This window comes from Capra hircus, chromosome 11, assembly GCF_001704415.2.
Source record: "Capra hircus breed San Clemente chromosome 11, ASM170441v1, whole genome shotgun sequence".
Lineage (NCBI taxonomy): Eukaryota > Metazoa > Chordata > Mammalia > Artiodactyla > Bovidae > Capra > Capra hircus.
The window spans coordinates 88,365,918-88,384,031 of NC_030818.1; the positions used below are offsets into that span (position 1 = coordinate 88,365,918).

At 48.1% G+C, this 18,114-nt stretch overlaps 1 pseudogene; it reads right to left on the bottom strand.

Annotated features, from left to right (window-relative positions):
- On the bottom strand, positions 203–13,419 carry LOC102189136 (annotated as a pseudogene).

The following is an 18,114-nucleotide window of genomic DNA, read 5'->3' on the forward strand; positions in this document are numbered from 1 at the left end:
GCACGTCTGTGGGTCTGCTCAACTTGTGGGAGAGGAAGTGGAGGGACAGAGGAGCTGGGGGACCCTCACAGCCAGGGTCACCCCACTAGGGGATGGGCTGAGCTGGGACTCACACTCAGACCTGCCCTGTTGCCAGGCTGTGTGCCCTCTTCATGCGACTGCATTGCCCCCATGGGGGTATTTTCTGAAAGCCTGTGACCTGCTAGGGCGTGGAGAGGAACCAGAGCTCATCCCCGAACTGGGCCCACAGCCTGGCACCAGGAGGCTCTCCCGGAAACCCTGGGTGGGGGTAGGCAATGACGTGGGGGCACATGCCTTTTAAATCAGAAGTTCACCTCTGAAAAAAGAAATAATCATTGCTCCCCATTTAAAAACATAAAGTAAAAAGCAGAGAAGAGAACGCACTCCTTGTGTTTTCACACCCGGAAGCTCACCGCCATTTCTCTTTGGTGTATTTTGTTTTGCTCTACTTTTTTTCTTTACACAATAATTTTCTTACCTTGTTGTAATGATCCCTTGATGTTAGGCTTAGGTAGACAGAATCTAAGTTTTTCTCGTTTTCCATTTTATCCCTTCACAGTCATGCAATTGGTGCTCAATAATTTTTTTTTTTTTTTTGACAGGAAAGTAGGATTTGTTGGTGGACATGAGTAAAGAGGGGCTTCTCAGATGACAGTAGTGGTAAAGAAACTCCCTGCCAATGCAGGAGCTTCGGGTCTGAGCCCTGGGGTGGGAAGATCCCTTGGAGGAAGGCGTGGCAACCCACTCCAGTATTCTTGCCTGGAGAATCCTATGGACAGAAGAGCCTGGCGGGCTACAGTCCATGGGGTCACACAGAGTCAGACACGACTGAAGCAGCTTAGCATGCAGGCAAGTGTAAGGAAGGGATGGCAGCCATTTGTCCAGGGGGCCACGATTAGGGATGCATTTAACCCCACAACCATCTGAAAGGAGCCACCTTTTCTGCCACCATGTTTTAAAATTCATCTACATTAAACTCCATAAATCCCCATTTCTGGGAGACGAGAATCTTCTGGCGGCAAGGGAACTTGAACATGGCTGCGGGGAGGGTCTCAGTCACCTCCCCCTTGTTCTGCAGCTTGGTGCAAGTGGACATTATGACTTGGCCCATGTGGACCCTGGCCACTGCGCCCTGGCTCTTTCCAGAGGCACTGCACACACCTGCTTGGAGCCTGTCAGATCCGATCAGCTCCAGCGTGGACAATGTCTTGTGGATTCAGGTGATGTGGATGGGGTGGAGCTGCACGCAGATATGAGAGCCATCTTTGCACAGCTTTTCACCAGGTACGTGTCAGCACAAATATGAACAGCCTCCAGGGCTTCAGTGGGAACTTTCTCAGTTTCATCTCCTTCTGCCCCAGGTCAAAGATGTGGATCGTAGCATCAGGGACACTTCAGCAGAAGCGAGACTTTGCATACAGCTTGTTCTTACGATACCGATACCGATACTGGTAATGTCAGGCTGGGTGGCAGCCCATGGTGACACCAGGATCTTCAATAGTGAGTCGAAAATCTGCTGGGAGGCACTGAGACTTGCTGCTGTCCACTGGGAGCTCAATACATGGGAATTCCTCCCAGCAATGGGAAATGTCTAAGAATGGAAGGACCTGCCCCCACGGGCGGGAATACTCCATCCCTGAGGAAATTCAAGGAAAAGTTAGATGACCTCCTGATGGGAGTGTGGAAAGAGGATACTGTGACAGGGGGATTTCCAAATCTGATGGAACCTGGGTCTGGTGGACCGGCCAGGCCTTTCACAGGGAGCGGGAAGCTTTCCAAATGGAGCAGAAGCAGCTCTCTCGTCAGTCTGCCTCCTGCCCGATAAGGGTGTTCGCTGTGTCGAGGACTCGGCTAGAAATCCATCCAAACTAAACTGAGGGTTTGTGAGCACAGTGGTTGGAGCAGGGCTATTTCCTGCAGAGCGTTGTCTTTCCATCACAGCTGAGACCAAAGCCTGAGAATCAGGTTCTGTGTGATGCCAGTAACCCTGCCTCCCAGCTGGAAGGGAAGATCTATTTACATAGAAAGTCAGTAACAATAGGGACCAATTTGTGGTTGAGCCACAGTAAGAAGTCTGAAATGGGCTGGGTGACCCTGCATTAGGGTTGCTGGGTAGGACCTGGACTTTTAGAGATGTGGGCCATAAATCAAGGCAGGGCGTCTGATGGGTGAAAAGGGCCCTGAGTGACACTCAGCTGCAGTGGGGAAGGCGGCTTGAGAAGAGGTAGGAGAGCAATGTCAGATCCACATTGTGAGGTCCTTCCTGCCCAGCCCGCCTCCCCTGGACACAGTGCTTCCTGGACAGCTGGCTGCTCTCTCATCCTTGCCTAATTCTGATAGTGTCTAGCAGGAGAGGGGCTCGGTACAAGAGCAGAAAAAAGTGTTAGTTGCTCAGTTGTGTCCGACATTTTGAGACCTCATGGACTATAGCAGGCTCTTCTGTCCATGAGATTCTCCAGGGAAGAATACTGGAGTGGGCTGCCATTTTTTTCTCCATAGGATCTTCCCAACCCAGGGATGGAACCTGGGCCTCCTGCATTTCAGGGTGTGAATTTTCCAGTGTGCTGGGCTTCAAGCTGAGGAAGGACCTGAGAAGTTGGAAGAAGGGGAAAGAGAGGGATGGAAGGATGGAAGGCTGCTGCGAAGGAAGGCCGCTTGGCTGTGAGTATGAGAGAGAGGGAGTCAGGAATGAAACGCTCGCTCCTTTCCCGCTGAGGGTGGGTGGGTTCCGGAAGAGAGGGTGAGAGTTACCAGAAAGGGGCGGCCGACATCTACTGCGTGTTCTCTGCTTCTGTTGACATGTCAGGAGCCCCCGATGGCTTGTTGGCCTGGCTGGGGATGCACACACTTTTGGATGGATGGAGACCACGGGAAGCGATGAGTCAACCCTCAGCTGTTTGCTGAGTACCAGCCATTCAGCAAGCAGTGTGTCGGCTTCACGAACATGATCTGTTCTAAAACCACCCCCCAGGGAGGCAGGCCAGGACCTGCCAGCCCGAGGAGGAAACTGCCAAGAGGACCGTGTGAATCTCTAGGTGCCAACAAGGAGCTCTGGGGTGGATCCTGAACCCTCCTGATCCCCAAGCCTATGCCCAGATGGTGTGTGACGGAGCCCTCCTCATGCTTGGCAGGTCCCAGGAGCAGTCTCTAGGTTGTGTAAGCACTGTTCCCTCTGTGGGTCAGCATCTGAACCCCTCCCTCTGATGGGAGACTCAGAGGGCGGTGGAAGGGAAGGAGGCAGGGGCCATTCTGCTGGCGGCCCTTGTCCATTAAGGCCCAGGGGCTCTAAAGATGCTGCTGCTAGCCTGCCTCCCACTGAGGGGAAATGCAACATGCTTTTGACTTTATGTGGTTAAATTGAGGTTAAGCCAAGTTCTGTGTAGCTGTTTCTACACATATTAGGAAAACCAAACAGCTGCAGGGCTGGTGTCAGCAAGATCCCTGAACCTGTTTGAACCTGGCTGGGCCAGCTTCGTGTGAGTTGTGGCCGTGGCTGCGTCTATTGAAACAGTGCTGAAGGGGCACTCACACTCCCCACCGCCCTACCCACCCTTCTCATTCGCATCCCCCATCCCATACCCTTCGTCAGCTCCTTTCTCCAGAAAAGGCGGAGGAAAAATTACCCTTGCTGGATGCCCATCGAAGGGCTGCCTGTGTCCTGCACACTGACGACGTTGTTTAAGACTGTGCCACCTCTGTGAAAATATTGGTTCTGTCGTGATGCCAAGATTTCTGAGTTAGCTATCAACCAGGTCTCCTTGTGCAAACTCAATCTGCTTTTGGAAAGGTTTAATCAGCATGAGATCTTTCTTAGAAAATGGTCACAGTGCTTGTGTGCCCGTCTCCTCTGTTCCCTGCTGGCCACCAGCAGCCGCTAGGGTAGGGGCCACGAAGCTTGGGGCTTGGGCATTATGACATAGCCAAGGGCTGGGGAGGGCTTCCCTGGTAGCTTAGTCGGTAAAGAATCTGCCTACAATGCAGGAGACACAGGTTCGGTACCTGGGTTGGGAAGATCCCTTGGAGAAGGAAATGGCAACCCACTCCAGTAGTCTTGCCTGTGAAATCCCATGGACAGAGGAGCCTGGTGGGCTATATGTCTGTCCACAGGGTCTCAAAGAGTTGGACATGACTGAATCGACACGCACACACGCAAAGGGCTGAGGAATTCTTTCTCCAACAGTCTGGGAGAGAGGACAACTCTTATTCTTCCTGGAGTGTCTTTAGAGACCATCATTTAGAGAATATTGTTAAGCCAAGTATTAAAAAGGAAAGTGTCAGAGTGGAGGAGGAGACTCATTGTTTGCATTTAAACCTTTGTTGTTTAGATTCAGAGACTCTCATTAATGAAGTCAAGACTTTAAACCATGGGTATCCATTAGCTTGGAAAGGAAAATTTAATGGTATTTCCTTTGATGTAATCACCTTGGAAAATAGTGTTATAATTCCAAGGTGCTAAGCAAACTTTGCAATCTGTTTTTTTTTTTTTTTTGTAAAATAATTCTATACAGATATGTAGATTGACAGGTGAAATTTATTTGGGAATGAGATTATTTAAGCCATTAATTTATTTAGGATTAGAAGAGATTATTTGCGACTACTAAAAATAAATAAGGAGATTAAAATTTATGTAACCATCAGATTGACATTTTTTTTAAGAAAACTTAAGCACGGCCAGAAATTAGTGACAAAATGAGTGGAGCTTTGAAGTAACTGATTTAATATGTAGAATATACAAAGGACAATGGTTGGATGGACTCATCCGATAAATTTCCTCTCGCCTTTCTTCACCGCCAACCCCATCCTGTTACTGTGTCCAGTTGTTTAAACATGACTGTTTTGAATTATGGATTTTCAGCAGGGAGGAAATTAATAGAGAAATATATACTTGAAGCAGTGGGCTGGGAAGTTAGATTCTCAGCTCATCACTTCTGTTCCTAACTTCCTGTGTGACCCGGGTCAAAGCAATTCACCTCTCTGAGCCGCAGCTTCTGTCTGCGAAGGACTATTGCTTGTCAGCTGCTGTAGGCGGGGTGGGGGGAGAAAAACCAGGGAAAGGCTGGGGGACGTTTGGATGGGAAGCAGCAGAGGAGTCACAGACGGCTCCCGCGAATCCTCCATGCCTCTGATTTTGGCCCTTTCTCTGGACTGATGTTTGTAATCTGTGGTCCCATTACAAACCTGTGGATAACAAGCCCTGTTACTCCAAAATATTGAAAGCAAATAGTAACTCCAGATAATGCAACGTGAGCAACACGAAGGTCAGTGAACCCAGAAGCAGAAAACATCCCCGTGTGTTAAACACGATGGCACATGATGCTTCCAGAAGCGTTCATGAATCCCTGCTTTGTGGCAGCAAGGACCGGCCGGAGAAACGAAGGCGGGGGTATCTCAGGGCAGTGCTGCAGGCCTGTCAGATGTGCGCACTGGCCCCAGTTGCTAAAGCGCTTCGTGGCTGATAAGGTGCTAGTCACAGAGATGGGAACTAAATTTATAGTCGGCTTTTGTGGAGCCAATTTCCATGTTGTGCTGCCGGAGTTGAAAACGCAAGGAAATGTGCTTGAAGCCAAAATTGGCTTTGTGGCTCCAGTTTCCTCAGCTCAGCACCACCTGCCTCCAATCAAACTGTCCAATTACAGGAAACAATTGTTTTCTTGCTTTCTGGGAAGTGAAGAAATTCATCCAGTAAAGGACTGATTTCTAAATGTTTCTCCCCCACCTCACCCCTTTTTTAAAAAGATAAAAGAACAGAAATTAACAGCAGATCCAGAACATCAACACTGTTTCAGGGTGGGGGAGAAAGTGTTTCCCTAACAAATTACTTTCAGAGTTCAAAAACCAGAGTGATGTGGCCCATGCATTATGATGCGATGGACCACAGACCCCAGGTCTGTAATTACCTCTGGTAATAATGTTATTAGCCACTCAGAAGAAAGGTTCTCCCTTTTAAGATGTGAGGCAGTAATTAAAGGCTGCGAATTTCACAGGTGAAATCTTGCAGAAAGTACGATTTTAAAGTCAAAGAATTTAGTGATCCACCTCTGGTTAATTAAACTTTCTTCTCAAAATAAAATCTTGTATTTGAAACAATGAAATCGGCGGCAATGATACTATTTATCTCTGAGGCCAAGTCTTATTTCTTTAAACTTCAAACTGACTTGCTTGAGCTGATTTCTCTGAAATAGCTGAAATAACAGCAGAGAAGTTGAAGGGAAAATAAACCACTGGCCACGTGGAGATATTTAGCATGCATTGAGCAAGGGTAATAATTATAGTACATGCTTTCCTCTGGCAGGTAATATTTTAATGGAACAAACAGACAAACTTCCCTTGATGTGTTTCTGTGTCATCTCCTGAATTTTCTCTTGCAAATTAAAGAGAACGGCTCAATATTTCATGATTCAATAAAAGTCATGACCTCATGAAAACCACTTATAAGCAGTGTTCCACATCATTTTTCTTTAGGGTATTTACCCATGTGAGGCTACCTCCAAAATCTCACATATACAACATTGATTTTTGCCACATTCTAAATCCACTTATGTCTTATTTCAAAGCAACTGTCCCGCTCCGCTCCATGAGTTCTCCTACATACAGGCCTTGTCATTGTTGTCATTCAGTCACCAAGTTGTATCTGACTTTTTGTGACCCCGTGGATTATAGCCCGACAGGCTCCTCCCTCCATGGGATTCTCCAGGCAAGAATACTGGAGTGGGTTGCCATTTCCTTCTCCAGGGGATCTTCCCGACCCGCGGATCGAACACACATCTCCTGCATTGGCAGTCGGATTCTTCACTGCTGAGCCACCTGGGAAGCCCTTATGGGTGTTAGCTCAGAAGAAACACTGTTCTCCTCCTCCAGGAAGCCTTCCTTGATCAGATCAGGTAGAGACCATCTCTCACTTTCTGCCCCTGCTCTAGTCCTGTTTCGGGTTCTGGCCTGGGTAGGGATTTTCACTTCTGAAGTGTAAAGAAACTCTTCGGGAATAGAAATTCATAGGAAACCAGGCTGTTTCTCAGTAAAAATGAATAAGGGATGGCTTTCCTCCTATTTATTTCTTTTGAGTTCCCTTAGAGAGAGGGCTTCCCAATTCAGGAGCCACAGGAGACATGAGTTCAATCCCCAGGTCAGGAAGATCCCCTGGAGGAGGAAATGGCAACCCACTCAAATATCCCTGCCTGGAGAATCCCACGGACAGAGGAGCCTGGTGGTTGCAGTCCAGGGGGTCCAAAAGAGTCAGATATGACTGAACGACTGAGCACACTCACCCTTAGAGAACTTTTTCTCTTCTCCATATCCCCAGGTGGTGGTGGGAATCTAGGACTCCAGCCTGATCACCTTTTCCATTCATTCTGCAATTCTGGGTGACCTCATGCCCACTCATGACTTCGTCTCTAACCTTTGGTCTCCACAGCACAAACCTGTGTTCTCCTCCTTGTGCTCTGGGGGTCTGGGGTGAGACACCGAGTACACAGGCTCTAGGGAGAAGCCGGTACTCCTGTGGCCTCAGAGCTGATGCTTGCTCTCCCAGAGTCTTACTTTTCTTACCAAATGGGGGGTGGGGTGGGTGGGATACAAGTGAGTTTATTAAACTGGAGAAATCCCTCCTCATTCTTCACCCTCATCTGGGCCTAAGCATCATGGCTGGAGGCTCTCTCTGCCTGCCCTGCCCACCCCCAGCACCCCAGCCTTGCACAGCTCACAGCCAACCTGCTTCTGTGCCCAGCAGGGACTTGAGCTCTTTTCAACCAGAGCCACTGGCTGGGGCCGAGTGTCCCTTGGCTTTGTTCCCTTTGGTGAGGGGTGTCGACAAAGCACCCAGGAAATCGTCCCTGAATGATCAGATCTGATTTCAGCAACGGTCTGTGCTCCTTCTTCACCCCGTGCTCTTTATCCATAAGAACAAATTTCGGATTCTGCAAATCGGCCACTTGACAGAGATCTGGTGACTCAGGAGAGAACTGGGGCCTGGGGGCTTTCCAGCCACCTAGTTAGATGAAACCACACAGCGACCTTCCCTCCCCGCGGGGTGACCTAGTTCTCAATTCCTGTAGTCTCGGAGCCCTCTCTGCAGAATTCTGATGAGGCCGGGCCTGTTCACCGCTGGGGTTTGATGAGAAAAGGGAATTGAGATGGAGGTGATTGATTTGGACCTTGAGAAGCTGTGGGGATGTTACCCTGTTTTTTGTTTTTTTTTTCCTGGCAGTGGGAACTAGTCTGTGGGAAGGGGGCTTCCCGTGACCCCCCTCTCCGTCGGGGCCTCTCGGGAGTTCTGCTCCATCCCCGTGGGATGAGATGGGAAGGCTGCCCTGACACACGGTACGGGAGATTGATTATCTCGGCTCTTGCAGCCTCTCTGGGTGAGTTTCCCAATTAGAATGAAAAATCGCCGACAATCCTACTTCCACCCAGATCCCCATTTTGCTCTTTAGAGCTGAAGTGGAAATTGAACTCCGTGCGTCTCGCCTGATTGAGTTCGTCTCCCAGACAGTCGGGCTGGGGCCGCGGCTCCTCTGGGTTGGTGGGTAGATGTGGGTCGTCCTTGTGCCCGGCAGGGCCGAGGAGGCCAGCAGAGACCGCTGCCTCTCTGGTGGGTGGTGCTTTCTCATCCCCCTTGGCAGTAAAGAGAAGAGGAGATGCTACAGTGGGCAGATTCCTTTTCTCCTCCACTCTCTCTCACTCATCTTAAAGTCCCTCCTCCATGAACCTTCTCCTGACTATTCCCTGAAGCCTCCTTCCTTCAGTCTCTCTCCTCTAACCTCCCTGGCATGCTGGAGGCCCTCATTGGGAAACTTCTCAGGCTGCTTGTGGTTTTCTGCTTCCTCATCAGCCCCCTCACCACCTGGCAGCCCCTGGGGAGCAGGATTCGGGCTAAACACAGGGCCCAGAGCCCATGACCACGCAGAGCAGACTTGGAAGGAAGGAAAGGACCAGTGGAGATTAGCCCTCTACCCAGTGGACTATTCGAATCTTTTGAAGACTGTTTAAAATAATGCAGAAGTCCTGGGCCCCCTGAACCAATGGGATCAGAATCTCTGGGCATCAGCATTTAAAAAGCACCGCCTGTCCCACAGGGTGGTTTTTCCATGCAGGCCTGGAGGAGTAGGATGGCCCCAAAGGGCAGGAAGCAGGCTTTGGGTCTTGGTCTGGTCTTCCCTCCTGACTTTGTTTTCCTTACTTAAAAGGATGAAATTGGCTGGGTTCTAGATATGACATATAAAGTACCTATGAGGGAATATGCACTCAGTAACTCTTGATCCTGTGGGTGCAAATGCTTGGTGCACATAAGATTTAAGCCTGTAAGATTTGGAGTCAGGCAAGGCCGGTCTGAGTAAGTTACTAAACATCGGAAACTGGACAGGCTACTTGACCTCAGCCGTCTCATCTGTGAAAGGGGTTTCATAATATTCCCCACATCACAGATGTGTAAGGATGAAATGAGCTAAGCCATTCAAGTAATACAATTTGATAATCAGTAGAGAGTAAGGAAATGGCAACCCACTCCAGTGTTCTTGCCTGGAGAATCCCAGGGACGGGGGAGCCTGGTGGGCTGCTGTCTATGGGGTCGCACAGAGTCGGACACGACTGAAGCGACTTAGCAGCAGCAGGAGCAGTTATTAATATTACTTGTAGGGTAAGTGCTGACTGAGGTTTATAGGAGAAAAAACAATTTGATGATGACAAATAAGAATTGTGGTTATTTGGACTTTTCTTCTAAAGCATATCACTTTAAGGATAAGTCATGTGACTTTCAGAGATGGAAATATTGATTAGACTTATTCTATTATGTGATCTCTATTTGTGAACTCTCAACACATCTTCGGAGTGGAAACACATTTTCATTTGCTAATTTCTGATAACAAGGCAAAAAGTTTTCTTGTGTGTGTGTGTGTGTGTGTGTGTGTGTGTGTTTTCAGTCGTTCAGTTGTATGCAACTCTTTGCTGCCCCATTGACTGCAGCCCTCCTCTGTCTATGGAATTTTCCAGGTAAGAAAACTGGAGAGGGTTGCCACTTTCTACCCCAGGGGATCTTTCCCACCCAGGGACGCAACATCTCTTGTGTCTTCTGTACTGGCAGGTGGATTCTTTACCACTCGGCCACCTGGGAAGCCAAAAAGCTTTCTTAAATAGACAATTACATTTTTAGAGAGGTGGGAACTGAAACACTAATTCTGGCTTTTGCTCAGCTTGTCCTCCCTCTGACTATAATCCACTCTGAGGACCACACTCTTCTTCTGGCTGCTAACTTGTGAGGGTCTTAGCCAGACTGAGCTGTTACACATAGGTGACCCTGGTAGACATTTTGTTTGGGATTGAGCCTGTGAGCCAGGAGTCAGAGTTTTCCATCTCCTGAGTTTCATTCCCCACTAAGGTTAATGGAGCCTGGGAGGCCACCATTCAAATGCGTGCAGTTTAGCTTTCCAGTACGAGAGGATGAACAAATGGATTCCTGCTGTGAAAAACCAATTCAATGCTTAAAAATAATGGGGAAAGTTATGAATGTCTAATTCCATTGTCTGTTGGTCTGAGAGCTGCGACCTGAGTGATAGGATAAGCCTTCTCCCAGAGAAAAAGTGTCAGTCACTCAGTCGTGTCTGCCTCTTTGCGACCTCGTGACTGTAGCCCACCAGGCTCCTCTGTCCATGGGATTTTCCAGGCAAGAGTACTGGAGTGGGTTGCCATATCCTTCTCCAGGGATCTTCCCAGCCCAGCGAATGAACCCAGGTCTCCTGCCTTGCAAGTAGATTCTTTATCACTGAGCCATCAAGGAAGCCCTTTCTCCCAGAGAGTACCCAGGTATTTCTGACGTTCCCCCGAAATTGCCCAAGTACCAGGTCACATGAGATCACTGGCCTCTTCCACCCAGGGCTGCTGCCCACGAATGAATGGGCTGGCGTCTTACTGCTGTCATTGTTGGCCTGGAAAAGGCCTCTGTCAGAGCAGGGTGCTACCTCCGGGGTGCCCCAAGCTTCCAGCCTGCAGGGGGGCCAGCAGGTCCTGGGTTTACTGCAGACACAGATGAGTGGATGGTCTCTTCCCAGGGATCCCTGGGTCTGAGGCAGACCGCCTGGCTCCGCATCCTCCCTGGGGTCCAGTAGGTTGTTCTGCAGGCTCCTCTCCTCTTGGGGCAAAACCCCAGGACAGTGAGGAGGATACTACGTGGTCCCCTTGATCCTCCTCTTGACCCCTCCCATCCTCCCACCCCTAAACACCTCCTTACAAAGTGCCACCCTCTTCGAGTCCGTGGATGCAAACGGGTGTGGATGTATGCCTGTAGGGAAGTGTGAAGCAGGCCAGGCCTTAGCTCCGCCAACTGAAAATTCCCTCTTTCATATGTAAAATCCAAACTCAACTCATTAAGCCACTGACAAAGATAGCATGACTTGGTAATGCCTTCCTAGAGAGCGATTTGGCAATATTGATCAGGAGTCTTAAAAATGTTCACAGCCTTTTGCTCAGCATTTTAACTCCGAGGAATTTATGCTCAGGAACTATTCTGATATGCTTATAGAGATCTGTGTTCCAGGATTTCATCTCAAAATGTATCTCCCTAGACTATGGGTAAAATTGGAAATGAACAACCTTAATGTCCAAAATAGAGGAAGAATTAAATCAATCCTGGTGTTTTCACATATATAAGAAAATAGTTTAAGCCCATTCAAGTCACACTGATGTGTAGTTAAGGATACAGGGAGATGTTTACCTTGTAATGTTAGAGTTAAACTGTTGCATGACTGTAGGTATAGTGTGTGCCTAATGAGGTAAAATCATGCATTTATATACAGCCTATATTTACATGTATGTGTGCTGTGTGTATCATAAAAACAGACGAAAGACAATGCACTGGAATATGGACAGTGGCTATACATGGGTAATGAGACAATAACATAATTTTCTTTTTCATAATACTCTATTTCCCCGTAACTTTTTAGAATAAACATGTATAACCTAAAAAACACTTTATAATGATTCAAGCAACAGAAGGTAACAGAAGCTCATGAGATCATTCTGCTGCCGAGAATGCAGGCTGCGTTGCCCCAGGTCTCCTTCGTGCGGGACCCCTCAGGTCGGCTCCCCTGCTCATCAGCTCCCCCATTGTTGATGCTGCAGGTTTTCTCAGGGAGACAGAGAGGCAGAGACGGACTTGTGTGAGCCTCGGTCCCAAGCCTGGAAGAGCCATCGTCCCTCTGCTGTCCCAGGAGCAGTGGACAGCACGGGTTCTGGGTTCGGCTAACTCTGTGCTGGCTCCCAGCTCCACTTGCATACGTGGACCTCCTGCCTCCAAGAGCCTTACTTTCCTCATCTGTACAATGGGGACAGCAGTACCACCAGCAGGAATGTAACTGAGATGTGATGTGAGCTTCGTGCTGTCCCTGCCGTGCAGGAAGTGCCCTGTAATTGGTGTGCATCTGTGTTCCTATGCACATGTGTTATATATATTTGTATATATAACAAATATACCTGTGTTTGGGTATATTTCCTCATCTGATAGGGCTTCCCTGGTGGCTCAGAGGGGAATGTGTCTGCCTGCAATGTGGGAGACCTGGGTTCGATCCCTGGGTAGGGAAGATCCCCTGGAGAAGGAAATCGCAACCCATTTCAGTATTCTTGCCTGGAGAATCCCATGGACGGAGGAGCCTGGTAAGCTACAGTCGACAGGGTCACAAAGAGTCGGACACGACTGAATAACTTTCTTTTACTTTCTCATCTGATAAATGGATCCAAGATAATTTTCCCCATTCACTTCTTAGAGCTTTGGATTAATTTATATAAGAAGATAGAATAAATAAGTACGAACATTTTGTTGCCAGGTGGGGCAAGTGGGGTCTCTTTGTGCTGAGAAAGAGAAGGGGTCATGGAAAGGGCTCTCCGTCTCAGGGTGGGCAGAACTGTTGTCACTGTGCCCTCTTCATAGTGGAAGTGGAGGAGGCTGCCGGCCAGTTCTTAGAATCTTCTGCATCCACTCTCCTCATGGCTGCGTGGCTGGACCACGGCCTCCCACTCTGGGCATGGTTGGCTGACACAGTAAACAGCTGCAGATACAATCTCACCCCCTCAGTGAGGGGATGATGCCCTCGAGAGAAGGCTAAAGCCTCCTCCTCCGCTCCGCCTCCTCTTCCTCTTCGCCCCGGCAATGTAGGGCGTGGATGAAGATGGAGTCCAGATGTTACCTGGGAGCTCAGGGCCTACTGTGGCCCTCCCTTTGCTGCTGGTCCCCTCCTGGATGCTCAGTGCGCAGAAGCTGCCATCTGTGTGCCTGGCCTTCCCCCTTTCTGGAAACCTCTGCTGTGGTCGAGGAGGGCCGGCTGGAAGGGAGGCTACTGTGGGTGTGGCTGCATTGCTAGCAGCTAAAGCCGTGATGGGCTCATAGGCCATCCTGGCCATGGTCCTAAGTGCCATGGCCGAATAATCTCACGCTTGCATCCTAGGGTGATGCCAACAAGAATCACAGCGTACAAGGCCAAATGCAATTGCTTTAAAACAGACAAATGAGCTTGGTTCAGGTGGTGCCAGAGGCTTCTTGATTTCAGCAGAGAGTTATTCTGTGCACTTTTATACCGCTACCCAATAAAAACGCAACTGTTCAGAGCGCCGTTAAGTTGTAGTTTTAGGAGTCACTGTCGAAGAGAGCAGGCCAGAAATTTAACCCGATTTGCAAACTAATTGGAGCTGCTTTTTTCAAAGCTACATCGAACCTTCAAGTCTGGGTGCTTTCTTTTTCTTGACAGTGTGTTACTCTGAATGTTTCGAATCAGTTTGGTAATGTGATTCAAGCCACTTAAACTGCCTCAGGGCTCTAGCTTTTCTGCTGTAATGCTTTATTTCAAGGAGCTACTAGGAAAAGCAGCACAAAATAGGATGCTAATGGGAGGACATGCGTCATGGTCTGTGGGTACCATTAGGAGCCAAGAAACAGAGATGATGCCACCTGCCCTTTAATGAGTGCCTACTCCACCCAGGACCAAGTTCATGTCCCACAATGTGTGCTGTGGCCCTGAGCCTACGTGGAAGGGTCCTGCACCTGTTTTTTTTTTTTAAACATTATCTATCTACTTTTATTGGAGTACAGTTGCTTTACAACGTTGTGTTCATTTCTGCCGTATAGCTGCACCTGGTTTAATGCTCCGTGTCACTGTTTTGAAATTTTTAGAAACCATGAGCCTGGGCCCCTGTATTTTCATTTTGCACCAGGGCTGTTTCCTTTTCTTTCTGGACACACAGCTGACTCCTCTCATGTCCTCCTGGCAGTCAGGTGTGGCCCCATGACTAAGTGTAGTCACGGGAATGTGAGAGCCGTTTCATGCCTGGTCCATCGGAACCTCCAATGCACGTGGCTCCTGTGGTGCGAAGAATTCTGAAACTTTGACCTCCTGGGCTATTACTGCTATGACCCGACAACACCTCAACTGCTCATGCGAGTCCACTAGCAGCTGCCAGCAGAGGTTTTCAGGAGAGGTGGGCTATTGGTGACAACCTTGTGCAATTTTCTTGGAGTTCCCCTAACATTTGCAGTATGGCTGTTGCAGCCCCAGCTGTCATGTTTGAGGCAGGATGATGGGGGCAGGACAAGGAGAGACATTCTGAGCCCTGCCTTCTTCCATTTGATCTAGAAGTACAAGGTTTGAAAGACTCTGAAACAGTCTCTGGCTTTACTCTCAAGCCCAGAATTAGATGACACCCCTCTTGCTACAAGGGGCGGTTGAAGAGTGAGGAGCAGAACTGTTAAGATGACTTAGACCAATCCTGGCCATGACCGGGGGCTGGCCTATGGTTGTTCTGAACCAAAGTGGGATTTTTCTAGCAAGAAACAAGGGAGGATGTGGATACTAGATAGTGTATGTCACAGTCTGCAAAGGAGTTTGGGATGAGGGGAGTGGTTTATTAAAATGAGGCAGGTGGGGTTCAGACTTGCCTTGTCTGGGAGGAGAGAGGTTCTGGGTCTGAAACACTTGGTACAAATAAAGCCCAGATCAAGGTGGAAATGAGAGCAGAGCTGGCACTGGAGCTGATGTAGATGTCCAGAATGGAAGCCAGCACTTTCCTTGCGCTCAGTGTTTGTCCTACTCTTATCCAGGCACTGAAGCTTTACTGGGTTGTTGCTGAGTCTCTAGAGTAGAGGCCGGTGATTGTGGTCGATTATCTGTTAACTTGGGGAAGGCAGTGGCAACCCACTCCAGTATTCTTGCCTGGAAAATCCCACGGACAGAGAAGCCTGGTGGGCTTCAGTCCATGGGGTCACAAAAAGGTGGACACAACTGAGTGACTAACACATCTGTCAACTAGACGGTCCCTCAGAAGGACTTGAGCTTCAAGTTTGCGTTCTTTAGACCCAAGTGTAGCATTTCACTTGCTCTCCCACGGCCTCCTCATGGCGCCTTCTTCGTTTTCTCTGCCTGCTTGTGACAGGGACAGCTCTGTTCACTTGTTACCCTATCCAGGCACGTGCCTCAAGAGCAGTGCTGCCCAAGAGAAGTGTAACGTGAGCCACGAAGGTGACTTTAACCTGTCGCATGGTCACACTTTAAATAGTAAAAAGAAACATATGAAAATAGAAACTGCATCTTAGTTAACCTACCATATCAAAAATATCATTTCAACATGTAATGAGCAGAGAAATTAGTGAGTTTTTTTCACTCTTCTTCATACTAAGTCTTGGAAGCATGGTTCGTATGGTACACTTTAAACATCTCAACTCAGACTGGCCACATGTCAAGTGACCAATAGTCAGGTGGGCTAGAAGCTGTTGTTGTTGTTGTTGTTTAGTTGCTGAGTCGTGTCTGACTCTTTTGCGACTCTGTGAACTGCAGCCTGCCAGGCTCCTCTGTCCAAGGGATTTCCCAGGCAAGAATACTGGAGTGGATTGCCATTTCCTTCTCCAGGGGATCTTCCTGACTCAGGGATCAAACCTGTGTCTCCTGCTTGGATATATATGCGGATATAGCCAACATATCCTCACTGCTGGAGATGGGTCATCTCAAATATAGGTACTTGGGAGGTAGACCAGAAAGTCCTGGAGCAGCGTAGCTAGTAACCAAGAGCACAGACTTGTGTTTATATCCCTTGGGTGGTGGCCTTAATAACAGCTGACGCAGATCAAATCACTTAACTCTACGTCTCTGTTTTCTCATCTGTAAAGAGAGACAGCAAAATCCATCTTGTAAGATGTCGAGGAGATTAAGTGGGAAGATGCACACAAAATGTGCAGTGCTTGGCACAGAGTAAGCCCTTAAGAAGCAGTAGCTTTAGTTATTTGAAACTAGATATTCTGTGCATCACGAAGATTAAAACTTGAGTGTTAATTGCAACAGTAAGGTTTGGCAGGAGCGACTGAAGGTGTGGGTTCTTCCTGCTTTGGGAATTAGCCTGAGGGATCTCAAGGCCATTCGTGGTGTTTCTGTTCTTGGCTGAAGCTGGATGAAGTCACGTGTCAACTGTAGGGCTAGGGAAGCAAGGGCCAATGCCAAGCGAGGGTGGCCCTTGGTCTAGGATTTGCTAACTGTTCACCATCCTTCCACTGCCTGAGGATTCTGATGCCCATGGGAGCGTGACTGTGGCCGGGCGCCTTCAGAGCAGAGTGAGGATTTGGTCCTGCCGCTTGTGGTCTCTGCTCCCACTGAGCCATCCTTCTGCTCATCCCTCCTCTCTGACCTCCTTGGGGCTCCCACTGACTTTTCTTCTCTTAATTGACTGCCTTGAAATATAGTTGTTCTGTGCAATGGAAACAAGCATTTCATTATTATCTTCAGTGTTGAAAGCGAAAAGTGGGCAAAATAAGCGAGATGCATCGTGACACTGGGAAAAGCAAAGGCTAACTTTGTTAAAAAGCTTCTTTGTGGTATCAGGCAGGAAGTGAAATGGCTTTAAATGGCAAACATTTCTCAATCATTGAATGCACCGGTAACCTTGGCACTCTTTTTCTTCTGTCGACTTGAAGGAAAGAGAAAAAACCCACAATGCCCAGATATAACTCAGACAAGACAGGGCAAAGTGTCTGAATCAGTGCATTGTCACAGAGCCCCTCAGAAGGCTGGTCATCCCTTCAGAGAAGATTCACGGATAAATCGATGATGGACACGTATAGGTGAGCCTGGGCTCCCCCGAGAACTGCTGGCTTTCGTTGATACCTCTGGCCAACTCAGTCTCTCAAATCTGTTCTGTCATCAATGTCCAATTTTGGACTTTAACTTGTAAGTCCATTTTCTAGGGATGGTGAAACCACAGTCCCCACATATAACATTTGCTCCCCTTGCCAGAGGCCACTGTCTTTATTTCTATGGCAAGTTAGTCTCTTTGCTCAGAAAATAAAAACAAAGAAGCGTGATTGGCTACATCTTTTCTTGAAGAAAAAAAAAAAAAAACATACTGAGGACCAAATGGATAGACATGAAAGGGAAATGAGAAGACTGGTGTCACTGATAGACTTGCTTCGCCGCACTTTTGAAGACTTATTTATATATGGCAAACAGGATATGGCACGAGGGAGTGTTCAGTAAATAGTCCTTAATTGATTAAAACACAGAGATGTATTTGAAGATCTTTCAGGAGATAGGTATACTTTAAAAAAAATACAGCAGTTGATCTTGATGGGCAATAAAAATGGTGCCAAATGGAATCCTGTTGATTAGGAGCAAAAATCTGCCTAATATGAAAGAGCTCTCAAATGTAATGACTCTAAGATCTTTCCTAGAAATTCTCAAGATGGCATCTCACGTTTTCTCATTAACCTTTGCACTGTTCTGCAGTGATGGGAGGCAGGTTCTAAGATGACACTAAGGAGGGCAGAGGTGTGTCTTTAGATGTGGCTGGCGTTCCCATTTCTGAACTTTCAATTGCATCTTCTTATCCAGTCTCCATCCTTCTCCCTCTAGCAAAATCCCCTTGTCCTCGAACCCCAGAGTGGACCAGCTGGTTCCCATACCATGGGCTCTTACTCCTGGTGTGCTGCTGGTAACGTGACTGCTTGCTTAGTGTCTGTCTTTCCCCTGGGAGCTCCTCAAGGACACAGATCCGGATTTATTCATATTTACATCCCAGTAAATACCTCCCAGTGTCTGGTAGGTAATGGTCTAACCAAGGCTAGTTGGATGAATGAAA